Raw genomic sequence first — 16,621 nt, 5'->3', positions numbered from 1 at the left:
CTGTGTGAAGACACATTGGACAGAGATGGATGCCACCGCTGTTGCGACCCCGGGTTTGGACGATAACCGGTTACCCGCCGAGCACTATTTTGGCGAAGTGCTGCGTGGTGCTCGTGTAATAGAGTCGCAGTGCTCAAAAATGTTACGTTCGAATGAACGTTTTTATGATGTAAAACAATATTTATGATGTAAGCGCCTTTTATACTTGTGCGTTCAATTAATAGAATATCTCCTATGCGGCCGTTCATGTATACGTGTGTATAACCTGAAAGATGGCAGTCGTCGGCTTCAGCCCCCACGCACAAGGTGCGGGGGTGTTCGCAAAAAAATAGCGCGTTTTCACACTTAATCCGACGTCTCGGTCCTGTAAAGGAGGTGGTAGCGTAGCAAACGAGGCAACCGGACTATAATGCTTTATCACTTTCACTTAGCCATGGAGTTCGAGGGTGGGGCTACGACATAGCCCCTGGGGGCACCGCGCTCTCCGAATTTGGGGCGCGTATGTGCCTGACCGGGAAACGGCCCTTCGTCAAAGCAGAGGAATTCTAAACATTCCCATGGTCGATCGAGTGGTTGACCAGTCTCTCGCTGTATCATGACAGTCAGTTTTTGGCTTTCTCTACTGAGGTGCTCGCCCAGCCGAACTGGGGCACAATCGCAGTAGTTCTCCTGGTGCCGCGTTAGCCGGTGATACGGAACGTAAGGCAGCAAAACACAGGAGCCGGGCAAACCCAACATTTGACCAAAGACATGATTCGGAGCTGATGCATATAAGGCCTAACTCGAGACGCCGAACACTCCCAAAGGTGTTCGGTCTTTACAATAGCGGGCAAAACAATGCCCTAAGCCCCTTGTGTCCAGGTACGGGGAAGTTCTTCTGGCGCGGTCGATGCCAAAACGCCAGTCTCCACTCTGGTTATAATGAGAAACCAGGGGATTATAGCAACAAGAGGCAGTAAGAAAGGTTTACGTAGGGTCTTAGTCTGAAAAGAGTCCTTACAACGGGTCCCTACTGCACGTCTGCGCCTGTGTCTCCGTTGTGCCGTATCCTGGACGGGTGTGCACGTTGTTCATCTGTAAAAAGAGAGGAACTTAGTTTGAAAAGAAATCGTGCGAGAAAGTGCATAAAAAATTGAAATATAGATTAATAAAGTTGAGCCTATGCTAGCTCATTATGGCTTATATGTACAAACCCTTGTGAAGGGGTGTGCGGCTAGGTAGCCCCTAGCTTATTTATTCCGGACTCGTCCAGCCGTGTCCGGGGTCTCAGGCGACCTTTTAATGAAATGATGCCACGTGGACCGGGCATTTTAAGCGTAAGAGACGCGTAATGTGGTATTGCATTGAAGCGGACGAAAGCTTCCCGTCCCAGTGATGCTTGATAGCTACTTTTAAATGGGGCGACATGAAAGATTAGCTTTTCTCGTCGGAAGTTGTCAGGTGACCCGAACACAACTTCTAGTAATAATGAACCTGTGCACCTGGCGTAAGGGCCTGGCGCCACTCCTTTGAAGGAAGTGCGGCTATGCCGAATTGTAGTAGGGTCTATCCCAACTTGCAGATTGTGTCCGGATATAGCAGGTTTGAGTCACTGCCGCCGTCCATCAAAACCTGCGTGAATTGCAGTCCGTCTATTATGGGATCCAATATCAGGGCAGTCTATCCTGCATTCCGGATACTTCTGGACTAATCCAGATGGTCGAAAGTGATTGGTTTTGACATCCAATCTCGGTGTTCCGCTGGGGTGGACTGTGCGACACTTGTCTTAGTGAGTGTCGTGTTGGTTTTCCGTACTATCACATGAAGCGAGTTTACTATTTTGACTTCTTGTGGGAAAGTCTTTTGACTTCCGGTGCTCTGCTGGTGGGGTTCGTCATCGTCCTCGCTTGGCGCATCGAGCCCCTTGTGTCCGGCGTTGAGTCTGCCGGACTGTTTAAAAACCCAACAATTTCGGTTGGTATGGTTTGCAGGCCTTCCGGAGGTACTGTGGATTTGACATATCCGATCTAAAATTTTGTTTAAATTTGATAGCTCGTCGCTGTTGTCCTTAAGAGGCAGTGTTTTATTGTTTGGCCGCGAGCTTTTGAATCCGGCGTTGACCGCCGTGCCCTTTGGGCTTTTTTCTTTGTTCGGGCGCTGATCTTTCCTGCGCCGTGATTTTCCGTTTCCATCTCTGATCTCGGATGTACTCGGGTTGCTGGTGCTGCATCTTGCTAGCCAGTTGTCTTCTCCTGCGCAAAAGCGTGTCATGAGGCTTGTTAGCGCGGCCATTGTTCTTGGCTTCTCTTGGCCGAGGTGTCTGGCGAGCCATTCGTCTCGGACGTTGTGTTTAAAAGCTGCTAAGGCTTCCGCGTCCGGATAGTCGACTATTTGGTTCTTTTTGGTAAGGAACCTGTTCCAGAATTTGCGCGCTGACTCTCCGGGCTGTTGGGTTATATGACTCAGATCGTCTGCATCCGGAGGGCGGACATAAGTCCCTTGAAAATTTGCTCTAAACGCGTCCTCAAGCTCTTCCCAACTTCCAACAGTGTTTTCTGGGAGGCTTTTGAGCCAATGCCGAGCTGGCCCTTTGAGCTTGAGGGGTAGGTATTTTATGGCGTGGAGATCATCTCCTCTAGCCATGTGTATGTGTAGTATTTAATCTTCTATCCAGACTCCGGGGTCTGTTGTGCCGTCGTATGCCTCTATGTTTATGGGTTTGAACCCTGCTGGAAATTCATGATCTAGCACCTCATCGGTAAAACATAGCGGGTGTGCGGCGCCCCTGTATTTGGGTGTGCCGCTGTCTTCGAACACTTGTCGTGTTGTGTTACTTCCTGGGGCCCTCTTTTTTGGCCCGTAGATGGACCTAGTTGGGCCGTCCGTTTTCCCAGGATCATAAGTCGGCTTGTGTGCGGCGCCGCTTGTCGCTTTTGGCCTGTCATCTGGCCGTCTATCCGGCCAGGCGGCCTCTTTATTTTTTGACTGTGAGGGCTCTATGGTTTCCTCGTCAAATTCTGGCAGCAGCTTGTGCTTCGGGTAGCTCTTTGTTTGATGGCCATTGCCATATTTGTCTGCGGTCTTGAGTACTTTGCTCCACTTCATTCTGAGTATGTCTTCCGCTGTTTTGAGCTTCCGTTTTTCCTTCTTCAAACTTCTTGTAGTGGCGACGAGTCTTTTGTGAAGGTTCTTATGCTTCGGTGTTGTGTCCGGACTGTTGATTGCTCCGTGAAGTGGTTGATTATCCGGTTCGTCTTGTTCGGATAGTTTCTTGGTTGTATGTTCATCGTCCGCTGGTTTGCCCTGCTCTATCGCTGGGTCGTTAGGAATGCTGCTTTGATCGAGGCGGGACTTAGGGCGGCGTCTATGTCGCCGTTTTGGTTGTTTATCGGCGGGATTATCCTCTGCCGCGTCCCGTTGTTCCTCGTTATCGCTTCCCTTTGGGGTGTCCACCATATGTATGTCATGTGACGAGGTGGCCTTCCAGTGCCCTGTAGGCGCTGGTTCTTGATTGTCTCCGGCATCGTCGTCCACACCGTTGATGTCTTCGGAGTCGTAGTTTAGCACGTCGGTTAGATCGTCGACGGTAGCTACGAAGTGGGTGGTGGGTGGGCTCTGAATTTCTTCATTGTCCGCGTCCCGACCATCCTGGTCGTAGTTCGGCCAGGGCTCTCCGGATAGTGAGAGATGCTTCAGCGAATTTAAGATATCACCGAAGGGTGAGTGCTGAAAGGTGTCCGCAGCAGTGAATTCCATGATCGGCGCCCAATCGGATTCGACTGGCAGGGGCGCAGGAGGTTCGGAGTCCGGCAGGGGGTCCGGCACCTCGGAGTCATGGGCTTTATGCGGGACAAGGTAAGTGTTCGGCTCCATCACCGTGGAAGTTGCAGCTCCCGAGGCGGTGTCCAGCCATCCGTCCTCGATCCGTGTGATCGGCTCCGGACTATGGGTCGGAGCGGATTCGTTTGCGGCCTCCAAGGTGCTGTCCGGCGGCAGAGTTAGGTCGTGCCCGTCGTGGCAGCGCGGCACGCTTGGCTGTGGCTCAGATCCATCGAAGATCAAGTCCCCGCGGATATCGGCCGTGAAGTTTAGGCTTCCAAACCTGACCTGACGGCCAGGGGCGTAGCTTTCGATCTGCTCTAGATGGCCAAGTGAGTTGGCCCGCAGTGCGAAGCCGCCGAATACGAAGATCTGTCCGGGGAGAAAAGTCTCACCCAGGACTGCGTCATTGTCGATTGAGGAGGCCATCAAGCCTATCGGTGACGACACAGAGGAACTCTCAATGAAAGCACCAATGTCGGTGTCAAAACCGGCGGATCTCGGGTAGGGGGTCCCGAACTGTGCGTCTAGGCGGATGGTAACAGGAGACAAGGGACACGATGTTTTACCCAGGTTTGGGCCCTCTTGATGGAGGTAAAACCCTACGTCCTTCTTGATTTATATTGATATTGTGGATGTTTACAAGAGTGGATCTACCACGAGATTAAGGAGGCTAAACCCTAGAAGCTAGCCTATGGTATGATTGTAATGGTTGTTGTTGTTGTGTCCTATAGACTAGAGCCATCCGGTTTATATAGACACCGGAGAGGGCTAGGGTTACATAGAGTCGGTTACAATAGTAGGAGATCTACGTATCCGTATCGCCAAGCTTGCCTTCCACGCCAAGGAAAGTCCCATCCGGACACGGGACGAAGTCTTCAATCTTGTATCTTCATAGTCTTGGAGTCCGGTCGATGATGATGATAGTCCGGCCGATGATAGTTCGGCCGATGATGGTAGTCCGGCTATCCGGACACCCCCTAATCCGGGACTCCCTCACCCATGTAGGCCCATTAAACCCCGGGGGGGTTCCGGTAACCCCCCGGTACTCCGGAAAAATCCCAGTTTCTTCCGGAATGATTCCGATATCCAAATATAGGCTTCCAATATATCAATCTTTATGTCTCGACCATTTCGAGACTCCTCGTCATGTCCGGGATCACATCCGGGACTCCGAACAACCTTTGGTACATCAAAACATATAAACTCATAATAAAACTGTCATCGTAACATTAAGCGCGCGGACCCTACGGGTTCGAGAACTATGTAGACATGACCTAGAACTATTCTCGGTCAATAACCAATAGCGGAACCTGGATGCTCATATTGGCTCCCACATATTCTACGAAGATCTTTATCGGTCAAACCGCATAACAACATACGTTGTTCCCTTTGTCATCGGCATGTTACTTGCCCGAGATTCGATCGTCTGTATCCAATACCTAGTTCAATCTCGTTACCGGCAAGACTCTTTACTCGTTCCGTAATACATCATCCCGCAACTAACTAATTAGTTGCAATGCTTGCAAGGCTTATAGTGATGTGCATTACCGAGTGGGCCCAGAGATACCTCTCCGACAATCGGAGTGACAAATCCTAATCACGAAATACGCCAACCCAACATGTACCTTCGGAGACACCTGTAGAGCTCCTTTATAATCACCCAGTTACGTTGTGATGTTTGGTAGCACACAAAGTGTTCCTCCGGTAAACGGGGGTTGCATAATCTCATAGTCATAGGAACATGTATAAGTCATGAAGAAAGCAGTAACAACATACTAAACGAACAAGTGCTAAGGCTAATAGAATGGGTCAAGTCAATCACATCATTCTCCTAATGATGTGATCCCGTTAATCAAATGACAACTCTTTTGTCCATGGCTAGGAAACATAATCATCTTTGATAAACAAGCTAGTCAAGTAGAGGCATACTAGTGACACTATGTTTGTCTATATATTCACACATGTATTATGTTTCCGGTTAATACAATTCTAGCATGAATAATAAACATTTATCATGACATAAGGAAATAAATAATAACTTTATTGTTGCCTCTAGGGCATATTTCCTTCAGTCTCCCACTTGCACTAGAGTCAGTAATCTAGTTCACATTAGCATGTGATTCAACACCAATATTCTCATCTGTATGTGATTAATACCCATAGTTCACATCGTCATGTGATCAACACCCAAAGGGTTTACTAGAGTCAATAATCTCGTTCACATCGCTATGTGATTAACACCCAAAGAGTACTAAGGTATGATCATGTTTTGCTCGTGAGAGAAGTTTAGTCAACGGGTCTGTCACATTCAGAACCGTATGTATTTTGCAAATATTCTATGTCTACAATGCTCTACACGGAGCTACTCTAGCTAATTGCTCCCACTTTCAATATGTATCCAGATTGAGACTTAGAGTCATCTAGATCGGTGTAAAAGTTGGCATCGATTTAACTCTTTACGACGAACTCTTTTATCACCTCCATAATCGAGAAACATCTCCTTAGTCCTCACTAAGGATATTCTTGACCGCTGTCCAGTGATCTACTCTTAGATCAAAATTGTATTCCTTTGCCAAACTCAGAGCAAGGTATACAATAGGTCTGGTACACAGCATAGCATACTTTATAGAACCTATGACTGAGACATAGTGAATGACTTTTCATTCTCTTTCTATTTTCTGCCATGGTCGGGTTTTGAGTCTTACTCAACTTCACACCTTTGCATCACAGGCAAGAAATCTTTCTTTGACTGTTCCATTTTGAACTACTTCAAAATCTTGTCAAGGTATGTACTCATTGAAAAATCTTATCAAGCATCTTGATCTATCTCTATAGATCTTGATGCTCAATGTGTAAGCAGCTTCACCGAGGTCTTTCTTTGAAAAACTCCTTTCAAACACTTCTTTATGCTTTCCAAAAAATTCTACATCATTTCCGATCAACAATATGTCATTCACATATACTTATTAGAAAGGTTGTAGTGCTCCCACTCACTTTCTTGTAAATACAGGCATTTCCAAAAGTCTGCATAAAACCATATGCTTTGATCAACTCATCAAAGCGTATATTCCTACTCCGAGATGCTTGTACCAGTCCATTGATGGATCGCTGGAGCTTGCACATTTTGTTAGCACCTTTCGGATCGACAAAACCTTCTGGTTGCATCATATACAACCCTTCTTCCAGAAATCCATTCAGGAATGCAGTTTTTACATCCATTTGCCAGATTTAATAAAATGTGGCAATTGCTAACATGATTCGGACAGACTTAAGCATCGTTACGAGTGAGAAAATCTCATCGTATTCAACACCTTGAACTTGTCGAAAAACCTTTCGCGACAAGTCAAGATTTGTAGATAGTAACACTACTATCAACGTCCGTCTTTCTCTTGAAGATCCATTTATTTTCTATGGCTTGCCGATCATCGGGCAAGTCCACCAAAGTCCATACTTTGTTCTCATACATGGATCCCATCTCAGATTTCATGGCCTCAAACCATTTCGCGGAATCTGGGCTCATCATCGCTTCCTCATAGTTCGTAGGTTTATCATGGTCTAGTAACATGACTTCCAGAACAGGATTACCATACCACTCTAGTGCGGACCGTACTCTGGAAGACCTACGAGGTTCTGTAGTAACTTGTTCTGAAGTTTCATGATCATCATCATTAGCTTCCTCACTAATTGGTGTAGGAATCACTGGAACTGTTTTCAGTGATGAACTATTTTCCAATTCAAGAGAAGGTACAGTTACCTTATCAAGTTCTACTTTTCTCCCACTCACTTCTTTCGAGAGAAACTCCTTCTCTAGAAAGAATCCATCTTAGCAACGAATATCTTGCCTTCGGATCTATGATAGAAGGTGTACCCAACAGTTTCCTTTGGGTATTCTATGAAGACGCACTTCTCCGATTTGGGTTCGAACTTATCAGGTTGAAACTTTTTCACATAAGCATCGCAATCCCAAACTTTAAGAAACGACAACTTTGGTTTCTTGCCAAACCACAGTTCATAAGGCGTCGTCTCAAACGGATTTTGATGGTGCCCTATTTAAAGTGAATGCAACTGTCTCTAATGCATAACCCCAAAACGATAGTGGTAAATCGGTATGATACATCATAGATCGCACCATATCCAATAAAGTGCAGTTATGATGTTCGGACACACCATTACGTTGTGGTGTTCCATGTGGCGTGAGCTGTGAAACTATTCCACATTGTTTTATATGAAGGCCAAAGTCGTAACTCAAATATTCTTCTCCACGATCAGATCGTAGAAACTTTATTTTCTTGTTACGATGATTCTCCACTTCACTCTGAAATTCTTTGAACTTTTCAAATGTTTCAGACTTGTGTTTCATTAAGTAGATATACCCATATCTGCTCAAATCATCTATGAAGGTCAGAAAATAACGATACTTGCCACGAGCATCAACACTCATTGGATCGCATACATCAATATGTATTATTTCCAACAAATCTGTTGCTCGCTCATTGTTCCGGAGAACGGAGTCTTAGTCATCTTGCCCATGAGGCATGGTTCGCAAGCATAAAGTGATTCATAATCAAGTGATTCCAAAAGCCCATCAGCATGGAGTTTCTTCACGCGCTTTACACCAATATGACCTAAACGGCAGTGCCACAAATAAGTTGCACTATCATTATCAACTTTGCATCTTTTGGCATCAATATTATGAATATGTGTATCACCATGATCAAGATTCAATAAACCATCAACATTGGGTGTATGACCATAGAAGGTTTGATTCATGTAAACAGAATAACAATTTATTATCTGTCTTAGATGAATAATCGTATCGCAATAAACATGATCTAATCATATTTATGCTCAAGGCAAACACCAAATAACACTTATTTAGGTTCAACACTAATCTTGAAAATATAGGGAGTGTACGATGATGATCATATCAATCTTGGAACCACTTCCAACACACATCGTTACTTCACCCTCAACTAGTCTCTGTTTATTCTGTAACTCCTGTTTCGAGTTACTAATCCTAGCAACCGAACAAGTATCAAATACTCAGGGGCTACTATAAACACTAGTAAGGTAAACTTCAATAACCTGTATATCAAATATACCCTTATTCACTTTGCCATCCTTCTTATCCACCAAATATTTAGGGCATTTCTGCTTCCAGTGACCATTTCCTTTGTAGTAGAAGCACTTAGTTTCAGGCTTTGGTCCAGCTTTGGGCTTCTTCACGGGAGTGACAACTTGCTTGCCATTCTACTTGAAGTTCCCTTTCTTTCCCTTTGCCCTTTTGTTGAAACTAGTGGTCTTGTCAACCATCAACACTTGATGCTCTTTCTTGATTTCTACCTTCGTCGATTTCAACATCACGAAGAGCTCGAGAATCGCTTTCGTCATCCCTTGCATACTATAGTTCATCACAAAGTTCTACTAACTTGGTGATGGTGACTAGAGAACTCTGTCAATCACTATCTTATCTGGAAGATTAACTCCCACTTGATTCAAGCGATTGTAGTACCCCGACAATCTGAGCACATGCTCACTAGTTGAGCGATTCTCCTCCATCTTTTAGCCATAGAACTTGTTGGAGACTTCATATCTCTCAACTCGGGTATTTGCTTGAAATATTAACTTCAACTCCTGGAACATCTCATATGGTCCATGACGTTCAAAACGTCTTTGAAGTCCCGATTCTAAGCCGTTAAGCATGGTGCACTAAACTATCAAGTAGTCATCATATTGAGCTAGCCAAACATTCATAACGTCTGCATCTGCTCCTGCAATAGGTCTATCACCTAGCGGTGCATTAAGAACATAATTCTTCTGTGCAGCAATGAGGATAAACCTCAGATCACGGATCAAATCCGCATCATTGCTACTAACATATTTCAACACAAATTTTCTCTAGGAACATATCAAAACAAACATATGAAAGCAACAACGCGAGCTATTGATCTACAACATAATTTGCAAAATACTACCAGGACTAAGTTTATGATAAATTTAAGTTCAATTAATCATATTACTTAAGAACTCCCACTTAGATAGACATCCCTCTAATCCTCTAAGTGATTACGTGATCCATATCAACTACACCATGTCCGATCATCACGTGAGATGGGGTAGTTTCAACGGTGAAGATCAATATGTTGATCATATCTACTATATGATTCACGCTCAACCTTTCGGTCTTCGTGTTCCGAGGCCATTTCTGTTATATGCTAGGCTCGTCAAGTTTAACCTGAGTATTCCGTGTGTGCAACTATTTTGCACCCGTTGTATTTGAACGTAGAGCCTATCACACCCGATCATCACGTGGTGTCTCAGCACGAAGAACTTTCACAACGGTGCATACTCAGGGAGAACACTTTCTTGATAATTTTAGTGAGAGATCATCTTAAAATGCTATCGTCAATCAAAGCAAGATAAGATGCATAAAGGATAAACATCACATACAATCAATATAAGTGATATGATATGGCCATCATCATCTTGTGCTTGTGATCTCCATCTCCGAAGCACCATCGTGATCACCATCGTCACCGGCGCGACACCTTGATCTCCATCGTAGCATCGTTGTCGTTACGCCATCTATTGCTTCTATGACTATCGCTACCACTTAGTGATAAAGTAAAGCAATTACAGGGCGTTTGCATTTCATACAATAAAGCGACAACCATGTGGCTCCTTCCAGTTGCCGATAACTTCGGTTACAGAACATGATCATCTCATACAATAAAATATAGCATCACGTCTTGACCATATCACATCACAACATGCCCTGCAAAAACAAGTTAGACGTCCTCTACTTTGTTGTTGCAAGTTTTACGTGGCTGCTACGGGCTTAGCAAGAACCGTTCTTATCTACGCATCAAAACCACAACGATAATTTGTCAAGTTGATGTTGTTTTAACCTTCGCAAGGACCGGGTGTAGCCACACTCGGTTCAACTAAAGTTGGAGAAACTGACACCCGCCAGCCACCTGTGTGCAAAGCACGTTGGTAGAACCAGTCTCGCGTAAGCGTACGCGTAATGTCGGTCCGGGCCGCTTCATCCAACAATACCGCCGAACCAAAGTATGACATGCTGGTAAGCAGTATGACTTATATCGCCCACAACTCACTTGTGTTCTACTCGTGCATATGACATCTACGCAGAAAACCAGGCTCGGATGCCAATGTTGGAGAACGTAGTAATTTCAAAAAAACATCCTACGCACACGCAAGATCATGATGATGCATAGCAACGAGAGGGGAGAGTGTTGTCCACGTACCCTCGTAGACCGTAAGCGGAAACGTTATGACAACGCGGTTGATGTAGTCGTGCGTCTTCACGATCAGACCGATCCAAGCACCGAACATACGGCACCTCCGAGTTCAGCACACGTTCAGCTCGATGACGATCCCCGGACTCCGATCCAGCAGGGTTTCGGGGATGAGTTCCGTCAGCACGACGGCGTGGTGACGATGATGATGTTCTACCGACGCAGGGCTTCGCCTAAGCACCGCAACGATATGACCGAGGTGGAATATGGTGGAGGGGGGCACCGCACACGGCTAAGGAACGATCACGAAGATCAACTTGTGTGTCTAGAGGTGCCCCCCTGCCCCCGTATATAAAGGAGGGAGGGGGAGGTGCGGCCGGCCCCCTAGGGGTGTGCCTGGAGGAGTCCTACTCCCACCGAGAGTAGGACTCCCCCCTCTTGCCTTGGTGGAGAAGGAAAGGGGGGAGGGGAAAGAGGAAAGGGGGGCACCGCCCCCCCCCCCCCTTCCTTGTCCTATTCGGACTAGGGGGGAGGGGCGCGCGCCCTGCCCTGGCCGGCCCTCCTCTTCTCCATCATGGTGTTGGGGAACATTGTAGAAAACAAAAATTTTCCTACTCGTTTCACCAAGATCATCTAGGAGTTCATCTAGCAACGAGTCATTGGATGCATCTACATACCTTTGTAGATCGCGAGCGGAAGCGTTCAAAAGAACGGTGATGATGTAGTCGTACTCGACGTGATCCAAATCACCGATGACCAGCGCCGAACGGACGGCACCTCCGCGTTCAACACACGTACGGGACGGGAGACGTATCCTCCTTCTTGATCCAGCAAGGGGGAAGGAGAGGTTGATGAAGATCCAGCAGCACGACGGCGTGGTGGTGGATGCAGGGCGTCACAGCAGCAGGGCTTCGCCGAGACTACGAGGGAGAGACATAACGGGGGGAGGTGGAGGCGCCAGGGGCTGGTGTAAAATCCCTCCTCTCCCCCCCACTATATATAGGGGTGCCAGGGGGGCGCCGGCCCTAGTAGATGGCATCTACTAGGGGGGGCGGCGGCCAAGGGGAGGTTTCCCTCCTCCCCAAGGCACCTAGGGGTGCCTTCCACCACATGGACTCTTCCATGGTGGAAACCCTAGGCGCATGGGCCTATAGGGGCTGGTGCCCTTGGCCCATCTAGGCCAAGGCGCACCCCCTACAGCCCATGTGGCCCCCCGGGACAGGTGGCCCCACCCGGTGGACCCCCGAGACCCTTCCGGTGGTCCCGGTACAATACCGATAACCCCGAAACATGTCCTGATGCCCGAAATAGCACTTCCTATATATAATTCTTTACCTCCGGACCATTCCGGAACTCCTCGTGACGTCCGGGATCTCATCCAGGACTCCGAACAACATTCGGGTTTCTGCATATACATATCTTCATAACCCTAGCGTCACCGAACCTTAAGTGTGTAGACCCTACGGGTTCGGGAGACAAGCAGACATGACCGAGACGACTCTCCGGTCAATAACCAACAACGGGATCTGGATACCCATGTTGGCTCCCACATGCTCCACGATGATCTCATCGGATGAACCACGATGTCGAGGATTCAATCAATCCCGTACGCTATTCCCTTTGTCTATCGATATGTTACTTGCCCAAGATTCGATCGTCGGTATCCCAATACCTCGTTCAATCTCGTTACCGGCAAGTCACTTTACTCGTACCGTAATGCATGATCCCGTGACCAGACACTTGGTCACTCTGAGCTCATTATGATGATGCATTACCGAGTGGGCCCAGTGATACCTCTCCGTCATACGGAGTGACAAATCCCAGTCTTGATCCATGTCACCCAACAGACACTTTCGGAGATACCCGTAGTCTACCTTTATAGTCACCCAGTTACGTTGTGACGTTTGGCATACCCAAAGCACTCCTACGGTATCCGGGAGTTACACGATCTCATGGTCTAAGGAAAAAATACTTGACATTGGAAAACTCTAGCAAACGAACTATACGATCTTGTGCTATGTTTAGGATTGGGTCTTGTCCATCACATCATTCTCCCAATGATGTGATCTCGTTATCAATGACATCCAGTGTCCATAGTCAAGAAACCATGACTATCTGTTGATCAATGAGCTAGTCAACTAGAGGCTCACTAGGGACATGTTGGTGTCTGTTATTCACACATGTATTACGATTTCCGGATAACACAATTATAGAATGAATAAAGACAATTATCATGAACAAGGAAACATAATAATGCTTTTATTATTGCCTCTAGGGCATATTTCCAACAGTCTCCCACTTGCACTAGAGTCAATAATCTAGTTACATTGTGATGAATCGAACACCCATGGAATTCTGGTGTTGATCATGTTTTGCTCTAGGGAGAGGTTTAGTCAATGGATCTGCTATATTCAGGTCCGTATGTACTTTACAAATCTCTATGTCTCCATCTTGAACATTTTCACGAATGGAGTTGAAGCGACGCTTGATGTGCCTTGTCTTCTTGTGAAACCTGGTCTCCTTGGCAAGTGCAATAGCTCCAGTGTTGTCACAGAAGAGCTTGATCGGCCCCGACGCATTGGGTATGACTCCTAGGTCGGTGATGAACTCCTTCACCCATATTGCTTCATGTGCTGCCTCCGAGGCTGCCATGTACTCCGCTTCACATGTAGATCCCGCCACGACGCTTTGCTTGCAACTGCACCAGCTTACTGCCCTACCATTCAAAATATACACGTATCCGGTTTGTGACTTAGAGTCATCCAGATCTGTGTCGAAGCTAGTGTCGACGTAACCCTTTACGACGAGCTCTTCGTCACCTCCATAAACGAGAAACATTTCCTTAGTCCTTTTCAGGTACTTCAGGATATTCTTGACCGCTGTCCAGTGTTCCTTGCCGGGATTACTTTGGTACCTTCCTACGAAACTGACGGCAAGGTTAACATCAGGTCTGGTACACAGCATGGCATACATAATAGAACCTATGGCTGAGGCATAGGGGATGACGCTCATCTCTTCTATATCTTCTGCCGTGGTCGGACATTGAGCTGAGCTCAATTTCATACCTTGTAACACAGGCAAGAACCCCTTCTTGGATTGATCCATATTGAACTTCTTCAATATCTTATCAAGGTATGTGCTTTGTGAAAGACCTATGAGGCGTCTCGATCTATCTCTATAGATTTTGATGCCTAATATATAAGCAGCTTCTCCAAGGTCCTTCATTGAAAAACTTTTATTCAAGTAGGCCTTGATGCTGTCCAAGAGTTCTATATCATTTCCCATCAAAAGTATGTCATCTACATATAATATGAGAAATGCTACAGAGCTCCCACTCACTTTCTTGTAAACGCAGGCTTCTCCATAAGTCTGTGTAAACCCAAACGCTTTGATCATCTCATCAAAGCAAATGTTCCAACTCCGAGACGCTTGCACCAGCCCATAAATCGAGCGTTGGAGCTTGCACACTTTGTCAGCATTCTTAGGATCGACAAAACCTTCCGGCTGTATCATATACAATTCTTCCTTAAGGAAACCATTAAGGAATGCCGTTTTGACGTCCATTTGCCATATTTCGTAATCATAGAATGCGGCAATTGCTAACATGATTCGGACGGACTTCAGCTTCGCTACCGGCGAGAAAGTCTCATCGTAGTCAACCCCTTGAACTTGTCGATAACCCTTAGCGACAAGCCGAGCTTTATAGATGGTCACATTACCATCCGCGTCTGTCTTCTTCTTAAAGATCCATTTATTTTCTATGGCTCGCCGCTCAACGGGCAAGTCAGTCAAAGTCCATACTTTGTTTTCATACATGGATCCTATCTCGGATTTCATGGCTTCCAGCCATTTGTCGGAATCCGGGCCCGCCATCGCTTCTTCATAGTTCGAAGGTTCACCGTTGTCTAACAACATGATTTCCAAGACAGGGTTGTCGTACCACTCTGGTGCGGAACGTGTCCTTGTGGACCTTCGAATTTCAGTAGGGGCTTGATCAGAAGTATCTTGATCATTGTCATTAACTTCCTCTCTAGTCGGTGCAGGCACCTCAGGAACATTTTCTTGAGTTGCGCCATTTTCCGGTTCAAGAGGTAATACTTCATCAAGCTCTACTTTCCTCCCACTTACTTCTTTCGAGAGAAACTCTTTCTCCAGAAAGGACCCATTCTTGGCAACAAAGATCTTGCCTTCGGATCTGAGGTAGAAGGTGTACCCAATAGTTTCTTTTGGGTATCCTATGAAGACGCATTTTTCCGATTTGGGTTCGAGCTTTTCAGGTTGAAGTTTCTTGACATAAGCATCACATCCCCAAACTTTTAGAAACGACAGCTTAGGTTTCTTCCCAAACCATAATTCATACGGTGTCGTCTCAACGGATTTTGACGGAGCCCTATTTAAAGTGAATGCGGCAGTCTCTAAAGCATAGCCCCAAAAAGAAAGCGGTAAATCGGTAAGAGACATCATAGATCGCACCATATCTAACAGAGTGCGATTACGACGTTCGGACACACCATTACGCTGAGGTGTTCCAGGCGGCGTGAGTTGTGAAACTATTCCACATTTTCTTAAGTGTGCCCCAAACTCGTGACTCAAGTATTCTCCTCCACGATCTGATCGTAGAAACTTGATTTTCCTGTCACGTTGATTTTCAACCTCACTCTGAAATTCCTTGAACTTTTCAAAGGTTTCAGACTTGTGTTTCATTAAGTAGATATACCCATACCTACTTAAATCATCAGTGAGGGTGAGAACATAACGATAGCCACTGCGAGCCTCAACACTCATTGGACCGCACACATCAGTATGTATGATTTCCAATAAGTCGGTTGCTCGCTCCATTGTTCCTGAGAACGGAGTCTTGGTCATTTTACCCATAAGGCATGGTTCGCATGTGTCAAATGATTCATAATCAAGAGACTCTAAAAGTCCATCAGCATGGAGCTTCTTCATGCGTTTGACACCTATGTGACCAAGGCGGCAGTGCCACAGGTATGTGGGACTATCATTATCAACCTTACTTCTTTTGGTACTCACATTATGAACATGTGTAGCATCACGTTCGAGATTCATAAAGAATAAACCATTCACCATAGGAGCATGATCATAAAACATATCTCTCATAAAAATGGAACAACCATTATTCTCAGATTTAAAAGAGTAGCCATCTCGAATTAAACGAGATCCCGATACAATGTTCATGCTCAAAGCTGGCACTAAATAACAATTATTAAGGTTTAAAACTAATCTCGAAGGGAGATGCAGAGGTAGTGTGCCGACGGCGATCACATTGACCTTGGAACCATTCCCGACGCGCATCGTCACCTCGTCCTTTGCCAGTTTCCGCTTATTCCGCAGCCCCTGCTTTGAGTTACAAATGTGAGCAACTGCACCGGTATCAAATACCCAGGAGCTACTACGGGCACTAGTAAGGTACACATCAATTACATGTATATCACATATACCTTTTGTTTTGCCGGCCTTCTTATCCGCTAAGTACTTAGGGCAGTTCCGCTTCCAGTGACCGCTTCCCTTGCAATAAAAGCACTCAGTCTCGGGCTTGG

This window comes from Triticum aestivum, chromosome 5B, assembly GCF_018294505.1.
Source record: "Triticum aestivum cultivar Chinese Spring chromosome 5B, IWGSC CS RefSeq v2.1, whole genome shotgun sequence".
NCBI lineage: Eukaryota > Viridiplantae > Streptophyta > Magnoliopsida > Poales > Poaceae > Triticum > Triticum aestivum.
The sequence above is the reverse complement of the archived record's forward strand: the minus strand, read 5'-3'. Positions refer to the sequence as shown.